This window comes from Prionailurus viverrinus, chromosome A1, assembly GCF_022837055.1.
Source record: "Prionailurus viverrinus isolate Anna chromosome A1, UM_Priviv_1.0, whole genome shotgun sequence".
NCBI lineage: Eukaryota > Metazoa > Chordata > Mammalia > Carnivora > Felidae > Prionailurus > Prionailurus viverrinus.
The window spans coordinates 43,558,917-43,574,618 of record NC_062561.1 but is presented as its reverse complement, the minus strand read 5'-3'; the positions used below and the strand labels follow the sequence as shown (position 1 = coordinate 43,574,618).

The window sequence follows — 15,702 nt, the reverse complement described above, 5'->3', positions numbered from 1 at the left end:
AAGTAAGATCACATTAGAACTCACATTAGAACATGTTTAAATTTTTTTGCCTTGAATTGACTACAGCAGATGAAATGTTTTCATGTTAGTAGGGAATGATTAAAAAAAAAAAAAAAAAAAAAAAAAAAGAACGAGGTTATAACTATTGGAATGAGACACACTGACTTTTACCAGAAAGGAGAGGGAAATGCCTCAGAGCGGTGTTTTAGACCCAGAGAAGTCTGAGGGATGGAAAAATACCAGGCATCTATCTCTTTTAAAATTCACAAAACCTTCATTAAGGAAAGCACTAGAGCAACGCTCCCAAACCTTGCTGACACTTTAATCTCTGCCATTCTCTAACAGATTTCACTGACCACTATTTGATCACCGTCTTAATCTGAGACATCTGTCAGAAACAGCAAGTGAGGGTACCCAGCCTCTGTACTCACCACACATAACATAGGTCAGCTCCTCCAGATGTTATCTCCATGCTGATTCCCAGTCATAACAGAGTCGGTCTGTGAGGTGGAAGGATTCTGTTCTGCCAGCGCATACAGCCAGGGTTAGATTGCCTCAGAACACGCGGAAGGCTGTAGGTTCGCGGCCTGAGCTTGTGCCGGTTGCTCCCCGGTGTATAGCTTTGGGGGTCCCCGCTGGGCGCAGCTTTGGCTCTCTACACCTGGGCGAGTCTCTAGGGCGAGGCACGGCAGCACTGTGACTCTGATTGTGCAAAGTGGGGAAGTCCACGAGCACAGGGAATTGTACAACAGTGTGAGGCAAACTGCTCACTGACAAGCTGAGGAAAAGGAGTTCAGCGCAGCCCCCGCCACGAGCGCGTTTCTCGTCCTGGGACTGCCTACAGGCACCCGTAGATCTCCGGAGATCCCGCGAGATCAGGAATCGGCTGGAAAGTGTAGTTGTGGCTGCAGCTCCTGCAGCCATATGGCGCCTTTCGCTGCGCATTTGCTGAGGCTCTTCCACAGCCCTCAGGACCAGCACTTCAAAATGAAAGGTTCAACTCAGATATTTGAAATGCACTATCCTTCCAGAAATCACATTGGAGGCTTTGTGGTTGCCTCAGTGTCCACTGGTTCCCTCAACCGATAGTAGGCCACACAGAAGAAGCCCTAACAACTGAAAACGTAGCTTTCTTTTCAGGGTGACCAGGTGCTCCATCAGGGCGTACTTTTTGTGTGGAAGAGCAGACAGTCACTTGCCTCCTTCTTGGAAACGATTTGCTTCTTACTTGAGGTTGTAGAGATCTTCAAATATTTAGGTAAGCACTATCAGTAGATTATCTAGCCATCAGGTAACCGGAAAGAACTTTCCAAAATGAGGCTATCTTTGGCTATTTAGGCAATCTTCCTGAAAATAAAAACAAACACATTATTCATGTGCATCCTACGGGGAGTTATTCCTATAATGGAAGTTACTCAGTTAAAAAAGTTTCATGGAATTTGTCTCTGACTTTGGATGAAATTTTCAGCAGTACAACTTTGGCACTAGAAGGCATTCAGTTCAGGTCACCTTGAACTTCTTATACAGGATTGTTATGAATGATAGAATTGCCCTAAACTTGCCCTATTAGTCCATGATAGAGCCCATGCAATTGCTAAAACAACTTTCTCAATATGAATTAGTACTTTGGAAAAGGTGGAAATGTTGGTACAGAAATTTAATGAGAAAGTCACATGGCTTTTTAAGGTAGACTTGGGTGCTTTATGGGATTTGTTTGGTTCATTTTATCCAGGACATTGAGGTCAGTACCTAAATTAGCCTCACCCTGCAACTTGGAGACCTGTTGACAGTTGCCTTAATTAAATGTTATGGGAGACAATTGAACAGATGTGTCCCAGTCTCTGTAGAACAGATAATCAGAATCATTGATCAAGTGGCATGCTTATGACACAATATTATGTGTGTCTGTCATGTTTCATGTTTATTTATATCTTGTAAACAAAACATTAATTTCCCTTCATTAAAAATATTTTTTTTCAGTCCATCTTTTCAAGGATGTTTGCATAGTGCACAACATTAGAAGATACAGTGCCTTCCTTCAGAGGAAGAGACAAGTGTGTTTTCCCTCTAGTATGATGACGATGATGTCTTCCTTCGGAGAAGAGGGTAAGCATGCTTACTATCCATTAGGAGAGCCAGTTTCCATAAGCTCAATATTCCTTTTTTGTAACGCAGTCCATTTTATTTGCTGGTATCCATCTATGCCATCCCCATGGGCCCTGCAGGAGTTAGGGACAAGGTGAACTAATGTAAATATGTTAATGCTCATTCTGCTTTCTGTGCCATGAGTAATAAAGGCCTTGGTCTCAGACTAGGAGTTTTAGGTCTTCAGCCAACATCCATGAAAATGGGGCAGACTAACACATTAGTTTGCAAATAGGGTAAAATCTCAGGCTTTTTACAATTCTTGGCATCCTGGGTCATTTATGGACTACCTATTTATCTTGAAAAATAACATGATTAAATTGTCCCTTCACTGAATATTTAAATGCATTTCATGCTGAGAATCTCTTACAACTGTGTGTTGTATGTGTGTGTGTGTAAATACATAAAGATTGGTAGGATTATCAGGCTGAGTTATAAAGTTACAGAATGCTTTCAGAATCCTAGACCCATCAATCAGCAATAACAAAACAGCATGCTTCACCTTTAAATGGTGACACAATGTTTAGCTACCTCGTTAAGACTGAATGTGAATAATAATCTCTAATCTTTCCCCAGACAACCTCATTTAATATTAGAAGCCTTCTCTCGTTAAAACAACTTGGTGAAATTCCCAAGAAAGGGATAAAGTTGGTATTTATACAGTTCTATTAAAATGAAGGTCAGGTTTTCAGCCAAAGAATCATTAGGAGCAGGCCACTAGCCCCTGGAAACCTTCACTGCCTCAGATCCATTATGGAGCTGATTAGTAGCAGGAACTTTATGTAATAAGTCTCATTACCCCCATCTGCTGTATATCCTCCTCCTCCACCTCCCCACAATCCACATATTTTGTTCCACAGAAATTGTCATTTTTCTTGGTTGTATGCCAATTTGCTACTGTAATGAAAATGTTCCAAAGTAAATGCCACTCCCAGGACAGGATGCCATATAAAAGATAGTGACTATAGACTCTGTGTAGTAGTTGGACATCAGAGCTTATGCAAAGATTTGCATTTCTAGGATTTCAGTGATTAAATCATCTTAGATGTAGCAAAAGTGAAAGATAATTTTACTCCTTTAGATGTCCTGGAAGGAAAAAGAGGTGAGGGGTGGGGAGGGAGATGTTTATTGACAAGCTTTCATTTTTTCCTAATATTCCCTGGAAGAACATGAAACACCAACATACACAGTAGTGCTCCTATACTTTTAGGATTAAAGATGAAAGGTGACTTTCAAATGTATTTCTGTGGTATCCTGTCCATTATCTAATCCAAATAAAACATTTTATTGTACCATAACAATTTATTTACTTACTGTTTGGCTATACTGGACTGTATTTGGCTTGGAAGTAGACAATATATCTTTTTTGCATTTTTATATCAATTTCAAGAATTTGATTTATAACATCTGGAAACTTGAGAAATGGTTTTTAAATGAATGAAGTTTTGATTTTAGAGAGCTATAAGTTGTTTTGTTCTGTGGTTCCACTGACATTGTACAGTTTCTGTCCATGATGCTAGTTTGGACAGAGAGGGATGCTATAGGACAAAATGAAGGAGAACTGTCAGCAGCCACATTGAGCTGGAAGCACTGTATCTCAGAAGATTTGCTATGGATACACAAAGCTATAATCAAAGAGAAAGACTGAGAACAACCACAACAAGAAAAGACAAAAGCCACCAACCAACTAACAAAAATAACAACCCGTAGGCTTTCCTATTCCCATTCCATCCAAAAGTTTGAAATCAAAAGCTATAGGAATCAAATTTTAAACTGAAAGACTGAAGCAATGTATTGGATCATATTTGAGATAGGAGAGAATGAAAATGATACAAAGCAGTTAATACTTGCTTGTTGAGCACTCAAGATTTGAATGTCCATAAACATAGAAATATCCCTGCCTTTTAGGGAAAGCTTCAGGGAAGACTCTCCTGGAATGGACACAATTAGCCTGGCTGTGCCTATCACTGAGCTAAGCCAGGAATAGTAAATAATCATGGTTTCTCCTAGTTCATTCAACAGACAAGATCTATCTTTCCTTTGTTCTTTAAAAGAATACAAGGCAACTCAAGGTAAAGAATGTATCAGACTTAAAAGAGAGAGTTTGTAGGGGTGCCTGAGTGTCTCAGGTGGTTGAGCATCTAACTCTTGATTTCAGCTCAGGTCATGATCTCACAGTTGTAAGATCGAGTCCCATGTTGTCAGGCTCATACTGACAGCGAAAAGCCTATTTGGGATTCTCTCTGTCTCCCTGTCTCTCTGCCCTCCACCACTGGTGCTTTTTCTCTCTCCCTCAAAATAAATGGATAAACATTAAAAAAAGAGAGAGAGAGTTGTTTTAAGTAATTTAACATGGTTCATTTAAAACAGACACTAATTAAGTTATAAGCATGGCTAGGAACAAGAAATTTCTTCTGGAATTTCAGCTACACACATTAAATCTTTTCACTCTTAATAGAAACATCTATTTCTCTTATTTTCCATCCTTTTGTCTCTCTATAATTCAGTTCACCTATTAACCTGATTTTCAGTTGACAAGTCTTAACTAATACACTCCACCTCCACTGCCCACCTTCTGCTGTTAAACACATCCGTTGAGATTTTTATTCCAATTAAAGTATTTCTCAGTTCTGGAATGTACATTTGGTTGTACAGCACAGATTTCAGTTTACTAAAGAAAATCTCAAACTAGTCATTTATTTTCTTGAAGATGTAAACAGTCATCTTAAAATCAATGAATCTAGATATATTTGGGAACCCAAGACCAGACTCTGTCACTCCAAAGATGTATGTTTGCTTTCGGAAAGGCATCGTAGGGCTCTAACAATACTGAATCAATTTAATGTACAAATTAAAAAAAATTTAAACCTCACTCTCAGTTCCTGAAAAGCTAGTTCATTTTCCGTATACTGTCACCTCCAGAGTGTAACTTTTCAAGGTTAAAACTGCAATTGTATGAATATGCCTATGGTGAGGGGAGTTGGAGCAACAAGGGAGTCATAGGGAAGTAAAAGTTATTTGGCCTTTCTTTGGCATTTCCTCCTAACCTATGTTAATATTGAAAGCTCTACTCAGCATCTCTGTTTTTCAGTTGCCTCTGTGAAAATTTGCTGATATGCGTAGTGTAAAAATCCCCCTGCAAATCAGAGCTCATTCCTCTGGGTTTCTATCTTCTAGATCCTGCCTAGTATTTCTTCGTTGGTCTATAAAGCTTTCCAAAATTGTCAGAGGAGATTTTAAATTATTAATCTGCTCTTTAAGTTTTCCTCAGAATTACATAATTTGATATCAGCAGAAGTCCTGAATTACATTTAAAATGTAAATCATAAGAGGGGTGCCTAGGTGGCTCAGTTGGTTAAGCATCCAGCTTCAGCACAGGTCATGATCTCATGGTTCCTGAGGTCGAGCCCCACGTCGGGCTCTGTGCTGACAGCTCAGAGCCTGGAGCCTGCTTCAGATTCTGTGTCTCCCTCCCTCTCTGCCCCTCCCTCATTCACACTCTGTCTGTCTGTCTCTCTCTCAAAAATAAATAAACATTACTTTTTTTTTTTTTAATCTAAATCATAAGAGAACAAATTGAAGAATTATAAAGCTTATTTATAATTACAATGGCATTATCTATCTTTGGGATATTATAAATTTTTAGATAAAACTGGACCAAAAATTATATGAAAGTGTACTAATTTTCACTTGTGTCATAAATTTTAAAAAAATCAAAAGGTTTCACATAGCGCATAAAGGTGGCTTGGAGCAAGATGAATGGGTAAGGCTCCCTTGATGCAATAAGAATAGCACTTCTATTACATGTCCATACACAAAAGTTCCTTTGAAGAAAGGGTTCTTCTGCTTAGACATAATAATCAGTGATGTTTGCAGAGGTGTTAAGAATTTCTAAGCTGCATAATGGCAGGAAAATGTTTTTCTATTTCATTACTGTTGTTCTAATATATGCCATAGTACCTGACACGTTAAACGTTCTCAGTCATATTTAGTGAGTAAAGGATTGAATTACTCACGAACTTTGAAACACAGAATGTAATATCCACAAAAATAATTGTTGAAATAATTTATAATTTTTAATTATTTAATTTTAATTAAATTTTATTTAAATTTTAAAATTCATATTTTATAGATTTTATTAGTATATGACTTACATACCAGAAAGGTCATCTTCTTAAAATTAACAATTCAAAGGTTTTTAGTATATCACCATATGGTTGTTATTTATGTTTTTTTTAAATTTTAATTTCAGTACAGTTAACATACAGTGTTAAATTAGTTTGATACAATACAGCGATTTAACATTTCCATAAATCACCCACGACAAGTACACACCTTAATCTTCAACACCTATTTCACCCATACTCCCACCCAACTCCCTTCCAGTAACCTTATTTGTTCTTTATAGTTAAATCTTGGTTTTTGTGCCTTTTAGCCATCACCATTTGGTTTCATGGTTTTTATGACTTTTATGGTTTTAGGCACCACCATAATCTAATTTTAGAACAGTTCATCATGCCAAAACCAGAATTTGTACCCTTTAACAGTCACTCCTTGTTCCCTCTCATCTGTACCTACCCAGTCCCCCAACCCTAGGTAACCACTACCTACTCCTTGCTACCTAGATTTGCTTATTTGGATGTTTGATACAAATAGAATCATATAATATGTGGTCTTTTGTAATTGGCTTCTTTCACTTAGTGTAATTATTTGAGGTTCATCCATATTGTAGCACGTATACCTTCATTTTTTTTTTATTGCTGGATAATTTCCCATTACATGGATATGCACCATTTTATTTATTTATCAGTTGATGGACATTTTGAAATACATATTAAAACTATAATTAGATACTTATTCAGACCCATCAAAATAGCTATTTTTTAAAAAAGGCAATAAGTGTTGAGGATAATGTGGAAAAATTAGAAGTCTCATATGTTGCTGGTGGGAATATGAAACGGTGTAGACACTTTGGAAAACTGCTTGGCAATTTCTCAAAATATTAAATGTAGAGTTACCATATTATTCAACAAATATATTCCTAGGTATCTGCTCAAGAGAAATAAAAGTGCCAGTGGAAACCTTGTGCACAAATGTGCACTAGAACATTATTCACAAGAGGCAAAAGAGTTGTAATGGCCTATTTTGGTCTTTTAGTCTGCATAATTGATTTTTTCATATTCTTTTCATATCTGTATTTTTTACTGGCATAGTTACTATGATTTTATTTCAAGTTATCTACCCTAAACTGATTGTGGCTGCTAATTAACCTAATGTAACAGTGTTGGCTTTTTTAAAATTTATTTATTTTTCCCCCCAGTCTAAACCAGCTAGTACCTATTGCCTTTATTCATTTATTGACCAATCACAAGTTTTTGCTGAGTATCTACTATGCATTAAGAACTGTAGCAGTTATATAAGATTCAAAATAAACCTAAGAATCTATGAAGTCATCTACTGGAATGTCAGGTACACAGGAGTCACTTAAAGAAATTTATTACATTCATAAATGAATACATATGCAGCCCAGGTGTTCCAGGGTTAAAAGATTTACAAAGGCAACTGTACTACACAAAAGGATATGCAAGGTACTGTATAACAAGACATTTTAATCAGTCCTTTTTTCTAAGACTCATGGTATTCCTAGTGGTGAATATGCTGTTTCACAGTTTGAGATTCTTTGCCAGTTTTGCTGTGATTCATAACTAACTTTCTTCTTATTTTTTTCATGTTTTAGTCTTTAGCTTACTGTCTTACATAAATGCTTATATGGTAATATCAAATTTGAAGCTTGATAATCAAATATTTAATTATAACAAAAGTGTGCCTATAACTGATACTATTTTTGTTAAATTGGTGCAAGTTTGTTTTTTAGAACACTGCCAATGGGTCATTTTCTGTGCTATTTATCCTTTTTGATCTTCTTTTTATTTCAATGTAAATAATAGAACTGGATTTTTTCCACATATATGACACATATTTCACAATATGTTATTTTAAAACTGCAGTTGGCTGAGAGCTTAATTCAAAATGCAGCTCATTTATGAAGACCATGTTGGTGGGATGAACTGCATATTTTAACTTAGATTTTTTACAAATAATTAAAGATAAGAGATATATTCACAAATTAAGCTCTCATTTAAATAATCAACCTATAATGTATTGCATAAATATAATCTTATTAAAAGTAATCTTGCTGACATGTTAAAATTTTGAATTGCAAACCTAGTAACAATAATTAAGAGTGTTGCTGTTGTTCCAAGCATTGTACTATGTACTATAGTATAATAATAGATCATATCATTTCATTATAATAATCCTATGAGGTATTATTAGTTTCATTTTACCAATGAAGAAATCAAGGCTTAAAAGAGTTATATATTTTTCAAGGTCAAATCATTAGTGTGTGACAGAGCCCAAGACTGATGGTTTGAATCATATAGTTATACTAGAACAGATTTGATTTTGTTAAGAGTTATAGAATATATTCTTTTGTATTTCCTTGATTATGCTATTATCAATATCAGTCAAATAAATTAATCTTATTTGAGTGCCTGAAGACAGGGACTGCACCTTTTCACCTGTTTTTAGCCTCAAATTCCAGCAGAATATGGAATAATGCAGCTGTTTGATGAATACCGTTTAGATACAAATCATTTAACATCTTTTTAGTATGGGAATTTGAAACTGATCATAAATATCTCCTTTGAAAAAGGGCTTATGATTACTTGGAAAATAAGGAAAGATCACAAGGGATTGTTTCCAAATATTTGTTCTTATAAATTCACATGTGGTTTAACGGTCTCTTGATAATTAATTTTACTTAAGGGGAAAGGGTAAAATGAAAAAGTGGCTTATGAGAAAACTATTCTTATCATTGTAATCCAGTGCTTCCCAAATATCACATTTTATTACTTCAGATCTTTTAAAGGCTAGATTTATTTTCCAGATTCATAAAAAATTAAGTTACTTTTGATAGGATCCTCCAGTGTAGGTACTAAAGGTTTTAATTAGCATGGAAATTACTTTAGAAATTAAATTGTAACAATGAACCAAAGATCTTTAAAATTAACTGGAAGCAAGTATTTAGTGCTTTTAGAGACCTTTATATCACAGCAAATGCATAGTAACTAATTGGCTATCTTAATACTGTAATTATTGTTTTCTGCTGAAATTATCTTCATTAAAATAATCTCCAAGAGAAGAAAAATAACCATGATATCCAGTATCTTCCTTTCTAGTATTTTTATACAAGGTAATAGAAGCAGTCAAGCATTATCCTCTCCTTTTTCTTTCTTTAGCTAATCACTAGAGTAAATTTGATATTTAACATTTCTTTGCATGTCTTTATACTATTTCTATTTCCGAATTTTTTTATTAAGTTTATTTATTTATTTTTTGAGAGAAAGAGAGAGAGAGAATCCCAAGCAGGCTCCCAAGCAGGCTCCAAGCTGTCAGCAGAGAGCCTGATGCAGGGCTCAACCTCACACAAAGCAAGAAATCTATGACCTGAGCCGAAACCAAGAGTCAGACACTTAACCAACTGAGCCACCCAGGTGTCCCACTGAATTTTTTTAAAGTAATTATATTTTGCAGAATACCTATCATTCCCTAGTGTAATTTTCAATTCAACATCATGTTTTTGGAATTTATCTGTTCTAATATAATTTGTATATCACTTAAATTCTGTATATGATTTCCTGTAAAATATATACTTTGTCAATTTTCCTATTGTACTAAGTTATTTTGTTTCAACAAACAGTGGTCTGATGATGAATGTGTGAGAATTTCTCTTTAGGATCTTTATTCAAGTAGATAAGGTGGTTCATTATCTTTCAGTATTATCAATTTCCAGTTTCCCATCCAAAAAATTTGTACAAATTCTGAATTCCACTAGTATCATCTAAGCATATCTCAAAAACTTAGATTTATTATACAGTTTAAGTATTGCTAGAGATTGCTAAAGGTCTCATATAAAATGATTTCTCAAGGTTTTGATTTGCATTTTCCTAATTTAATGAGGCTGAGCATCTTCTCATATAAAACTCTCTTTTGGATGAATCATTTGTTCCTTTATTCAACTTCTTTTTCTTTTTTCTTGTTTTTTTGTTCTGTTTAGTTGTTTTGTTTGTTTGTTTGTTTGTTTGTTTGCTTGTGTTAATATTTGGCAAAATAACTTGTTCCATTCTGAGGCATATAATTTTACTTTCCTTATGATGACATTTTGTAAAGAAAATTTTAAATTATTGTATTTAAGTTAATCCATTCTCACCTCAGTAAGCTGTGTTGTTCTGTATAATTTTATTGGGGACATAAGGTAGTCTTCTATAATTTATGTCAGTTTCAAAGATTTGATCTTCATATTTAAGGCAGTTTCCAATTGTATAGGGCATATATCTAATTTTTTTTTCTGTAAAAAACTGATTGTATCACTATCATATTTTAAATAATCCAGTCTTCCTCCATGGATTCGAAAGGACCCTCTTTGATATATTCATTGACTCATGCTTTCTAGTAGCCTTTGTTGGAAAATATTTGGGGACAATCATATTTTAGTCCTCACATGCAACTCTTCTGTCTCCATTTCATAAGAGGAAAAGGATCTTTGATCTTTTCCTTCCTAAAAGGTATTCCTCAGGTCATTTTTTTTTCTCATTTTACTCACTAGACATCGTTAATAATATGTAAAATAGCAATAATAGAACCATGCATACCTTTTCATTATTTTGATGTGAAAGCCTATTAAGTGTCATCATTAAGTATTATGACTAGTCTACTTTTTAAAAAAAATTACTGTGCTAAGAGCACTTCACATAAGACCTACCCCATTAGCAGTTTTTTACATGTACATTATAGTTGACAACAGGTACAATGTTGTTCAAGATCTCTAGGGCTTATTTTATCTTGCTTTATTGAAACTTTATGTCCATTGGTAATCTTACAGGTCCCCCTGACTTATTCCCTGGAAAACCACCATTCTACTCTTTTATTCTATGGATTTAACTATTTTAATAATCTCATATAAGTGAAATCATGCAGTATTTTTTATTCTGTGGACAGGTTTATTTTAATGTCCTCAATGATGTCACGTATTATAGGATTTTCTTTTTTAGGGCTGAATAATGTTCTGTTATGTGTATACCGCTTTCTTTAGCCATTTATCTGTTGATAAGCATTTAGGTTGTTTCCACATCTTGCTATTGTGAATAGTGGTTCAGTGAACATAGGTATACATATATCTCTTTAAGATCTGGATTTTAATTCTTTTTTTTAATTCATTATGTATTTATTTTTAATATGCATCCAAATTAGTTAGCATATAGTGCAACAATGATTTCAGGAGTAGATTCCTTAGTGCCTCTTACCCATTTATCCCATCCCCCCTCCCGCAACTCCTCCCGTAACCCTCAGTTTGTTCTCCTGAGTCTCTTATGTTTTGTCCCCCGCCCTGTTTTTACATTATTTTTGTATCCCTCCCTTATGTTTATCTGTTTTGTCTCTTAAGTCCTCGTATGAGTGAACTCATATGATTTTTGTCTTTCTCTGACTGACTAGTCTCACTTAGCATAATACCCTCCAGTTCCATCCACGTAGTTGCAAATGGCAAGATTTCATTCTTTTTGATTGCCCAGTAATACTCCATTGTGTATATATATATATATATATATATATATATATATATATATATATATACACACCACATCTTCTTTATCCATTCATCCATTGATGGACATTTTGGCTCTTTCCATACTTTAGCTATTGTTGATAGTGCTGCTATAAACATGGAGGTACATGTGTCCCTTCGAAACAGCACACCTGTATCCCTTGGATAAATGCCTAGTAGTGCAATTGCTGGGTCTAGGGTAATTCTATTTTTAGTTTTTTGAGGAACCTCCATACTGTTTTCCAGAGTGGCTGCACCAGCTTGCATTGCCACCAAAAATGCAAAAGAGATCATTTCTCCGCACCCTCACCAATATCTGTTGTTGCCTGAGTTCTTGATGTTAGCCATTCTGACAGGTGTAAGGTGGTATCTCATTGTGGTTTTGACTTGTATTTCCCTGATGATGAGTGAAGTTGAACATTTTTTTCAGGTGTCAGTTGGCCATCTGGATGTCTTCTTTGGAGAAGTGTCTGTTCATATCTTTTGCCCATTTCTTCATTGGATTATTTGTTTTTGGGGTGTTGAGCTTGATAGACTCTTTATAGATTTTGGATACTAACTCTTTATGTGATATGTCATTTGCAAATATCTTCTCCCATTCTGTTGGTTGCCTTTTAATTTTGCTGATTGTTTCCTTTGCTGTGCAGAAGGTTTTTATTTTGATGAGGTCCCAGTAATTCATTTTTGCTTTTGTTTCCCTTGCCTCCGGAGAGTGTTGAGTAAGAAGTTGCTGTGGCCAAGATCAAAGCGGTTTTTGCCTGGTTTTTCCTCAAGGATTTTGATGTCTTTTTGTCTTACATTGAGGTCTTTCATCCATTTTGAGTTTATTTTTGTGTGTGGTGTAAGAAAGTGGTCCAGGTCCATTCCTCTGCATGTCGCTGTCCAGTCTTCCCAGCACCACTTGCTGAAGAGACTGCCTTTATTCCATGGATGTTCTTTCCTGCTTTGTCAGAGATTTGTTGGCCATACATTTGTGGGTCCATTTCTGGGTTCTCTGTCCTGTTCCATTGATCTGAGTGTCTGTTCTTGTGCCAGTACCATACTGTCTTAATGATTACAGCCTTGTTGTAGAGCTTGAAGTCCGGGATTGTGATACCTCCTGCTTTGCTTTTCTTTTTCAAGATTGCATTGGCTATTCGGGGTCTTTTCTGGTTCCATACAAATTTTAGGGTTATTTGTTCTAGCTCTGTGAAGAATGTTGGTGTTATTTTGATAGGGATTGCATTGAGTATGTACATTGCTTTGAGTAGTATCAACATCTTAACAATATTTGTTCTTCCTATCCAGGAGCATGGAATCTTTTTCCATTTCATTGTGTCTTCAATTTCTTTGATAAGCTTTCTATAGTTTTCAGTGTATAGATTTTTCACCTCTTGAGTTAGATTTATTCCTAGGTATTTTATGGTTTTTTGTGTAACTGTAAATGGGATTTATTCCTTGATTTCTCTTTCTGTTGCTTCATTGTTGGTGTATAGGAATGCAACCAATTTCTGTGCATTGATTTTATACCCTTCATGAGTCAGTTCTAGCAGTTTTTTGGTGGAATCTTTTGGGTTTTCCTTATAGAGTATCATATCATCTGCGAAGAGAGAAACTTTCACCTCCTCCTGGCCAATTTGGATGCCTTTTATTTCTTTGTGTTCTGATTGCAGAGGCTAAGACTTCCAATACTGTGTTGAATAACAGTGGCAAGAGTGGACATCCCTGTCTTGTTCCTGACCTTAGGGGGAAGTTCTCAGTTTTTCCCCATTGAGGATGATATTAGCGTTGGGTTGTTCATATATGGCTTTTATGATCTTGAGGTAGGATCCTTCTATCCCTACTTTCTTGGGGGTTTTTATCAAGAAAGGATGTTGTACTTTGTCAAATGCTTTCTCTCCATCCATTGAAAGGATCATATGGTTCTTGTCCTTCCTTTTATTGATGTGATGAATCACATTAATTGTTTTGTGGATGTTGAACCAGCCCTGCATCCCAGGTATCAATCCCACTTGGTCGTGGTGAATAACTGTTTTAATGTATTGTTGGATCCAGTTGGCTAATATCTTGTTGAGGATTTTTGTATCCATGTTCATCAGGGAAATTGGTCTATAGTTCTCCTTTTTAGTGGGGTCTCTGTCTGGTTTTGGAATCAAGGTAATGCTGGGTTCATAGAAAGAGTTTGGAAGTTTTGCTTCCATTTCTATTTTTTGGAACAGCTTCAAGAGAATAGGTGTTAACTCTTCCTTAAATTTTTGGTAGAATTCCCCTGGAAAGCCATCTGGCCCTGGATTCTTGTTTTTTGGGAGATTTTTGATTACTAATTCAATTTCCTTACTGGTTAAGGATCTGTTCAAATTTTCTCTTTCTTCCTGTTTCAGTTTTGGTGGTGTATATGTTTCTAGGCATTTGTCCATTTCTTCCAGATTGCCCATTTTTGGCATATAATTGCTCATAATATTCTTTTATTATTGTTTTTATTTCTGTTGTGTTGGTTGTGATCTCTCCTCTTTCATTCTTGATTTTATTTATTTGGGTCCTTTCCTTTTACTTTTTGATCAAACTGGCTAGTGGTTTATCAGTTTTGTTATATCTTTCAAAGAACCGGCTTCTGGTTTCATTGATCTGTTCTACTATTTTCTTGGTTTCAATAGCATTAATTTCTGCTCTAATCTTTATTATTTCCTATCTTCTGCTGGTGTTAGGTATTATTTGCTGCTCTTTTTCCAGATCTTTAAGGCGTAACGTTAGGTTGTGTATCTGAGATCTTTCTTACTTCTTTTTTTTTTCAACGTTTATTTTTGGGACAGAGAGAGACACAGCATGAACGGGGGAGGAGCAGAGAGAGAGGGAGACAGAATCGGAAACAGGCTCCAGGCTCTGAGCCATCAGCCCAGAGCCTGACGCAGGGCTCGAACTCCCGGACCGCGAGATCGTGACCTGGCTGAAGTCGGACGCTTAACCGACTGCGCCACCCAGGCGCCCCTCTTTCTTACTTCTTTAGGCAGGCCTGGATTGCTATATACTTTCCTCTTATGACTGCCTTTGCTGCATCCCAGAGGTTTTGGGTTGTGGTGTTATCATTTTCATTGGCTTCCATATACTTTTTAATTTCCTCTTTAACTTCTTGGTTAGCACATTCATTCCTTAGTAGGATGTTCTTCAGTCTCCAAGTATTTGTTACCTTTCCAAATTTTTTCTTGTGATTGACTTTGAGTTTCATAGAGTTGTGGTCTGAAAATATGCACGGTATGATCTCCATCTTTTTGTAATTGCTGAGGGCTGATTTGTGTCCCAGTATGCAGTCTATTCTGGAGAACATTCCATGTGCACTGGAGAAGAATGTATATTCTGCTTTAGGATGAAATGTTCTGAATATATCTGTTAAGCCCATCTGGTCCAATGTGTCATTCAAAGCCATTGTTTCCTTGTTGATTTTTTGATTAGGTGATCTGTCCATTGTTGTGAGTGGGGTGTTGAAGTCTCCTACTATTATGGTATTACTATCAATGAATTTCTTTATGTTTATGATTAATAGATTTATATATTTGGGTGCTCCACATTTGGCGCATAAATGTTTACAATTGTTAGGTCTTCTTGGTGGATAGACCCCTTAATTATGATATAATGCCCTTCTTTATCTCTTGATACTGTCTTTATTTTAAAGTATAGATTGTCTGATATAAGTATGGCTACTCCAGCTTTCTTTTGTTGGCCATTAGCATGATAGATGGTTCTCCATCCCCTTACTTTCAATCTGATGGTGTCTTTAGGTCTAAAGTGGGTGTCTTGTAAACAGCATATAGATGGATCTTGTTTTCTTCTCCATTCTGTTACCCTATGTCTTTTGATTGGAGCATTGAGTCCATTGACATTTATAGTGAGTACTCAAAGATTTGAATTTATTGCCATTT

General features: G+C 35.7%; 1 long non-coding RNA gene across 1 annotated transcript in view; it reads right to left on the bottom strand.

The window, feature by feature from the left end:
- Positions 1–729, bottom strand: part of LOC125173799 (uncharacterized) — a 236,021-nt gene extending 235,292 nt beyond the window's left edge. Inside the window, exon 1 of the long non-coding RNA XR_007155155.1 lies at positions 432–729. This is a non-coding gene — a long non-coding RNA (uncharacterized LOC125173799). The remainder of the gene's footprint in view (positions 1–431) is intronic.
- Positions 730–15,702: the final 14,973 nt, after the last annotated feature.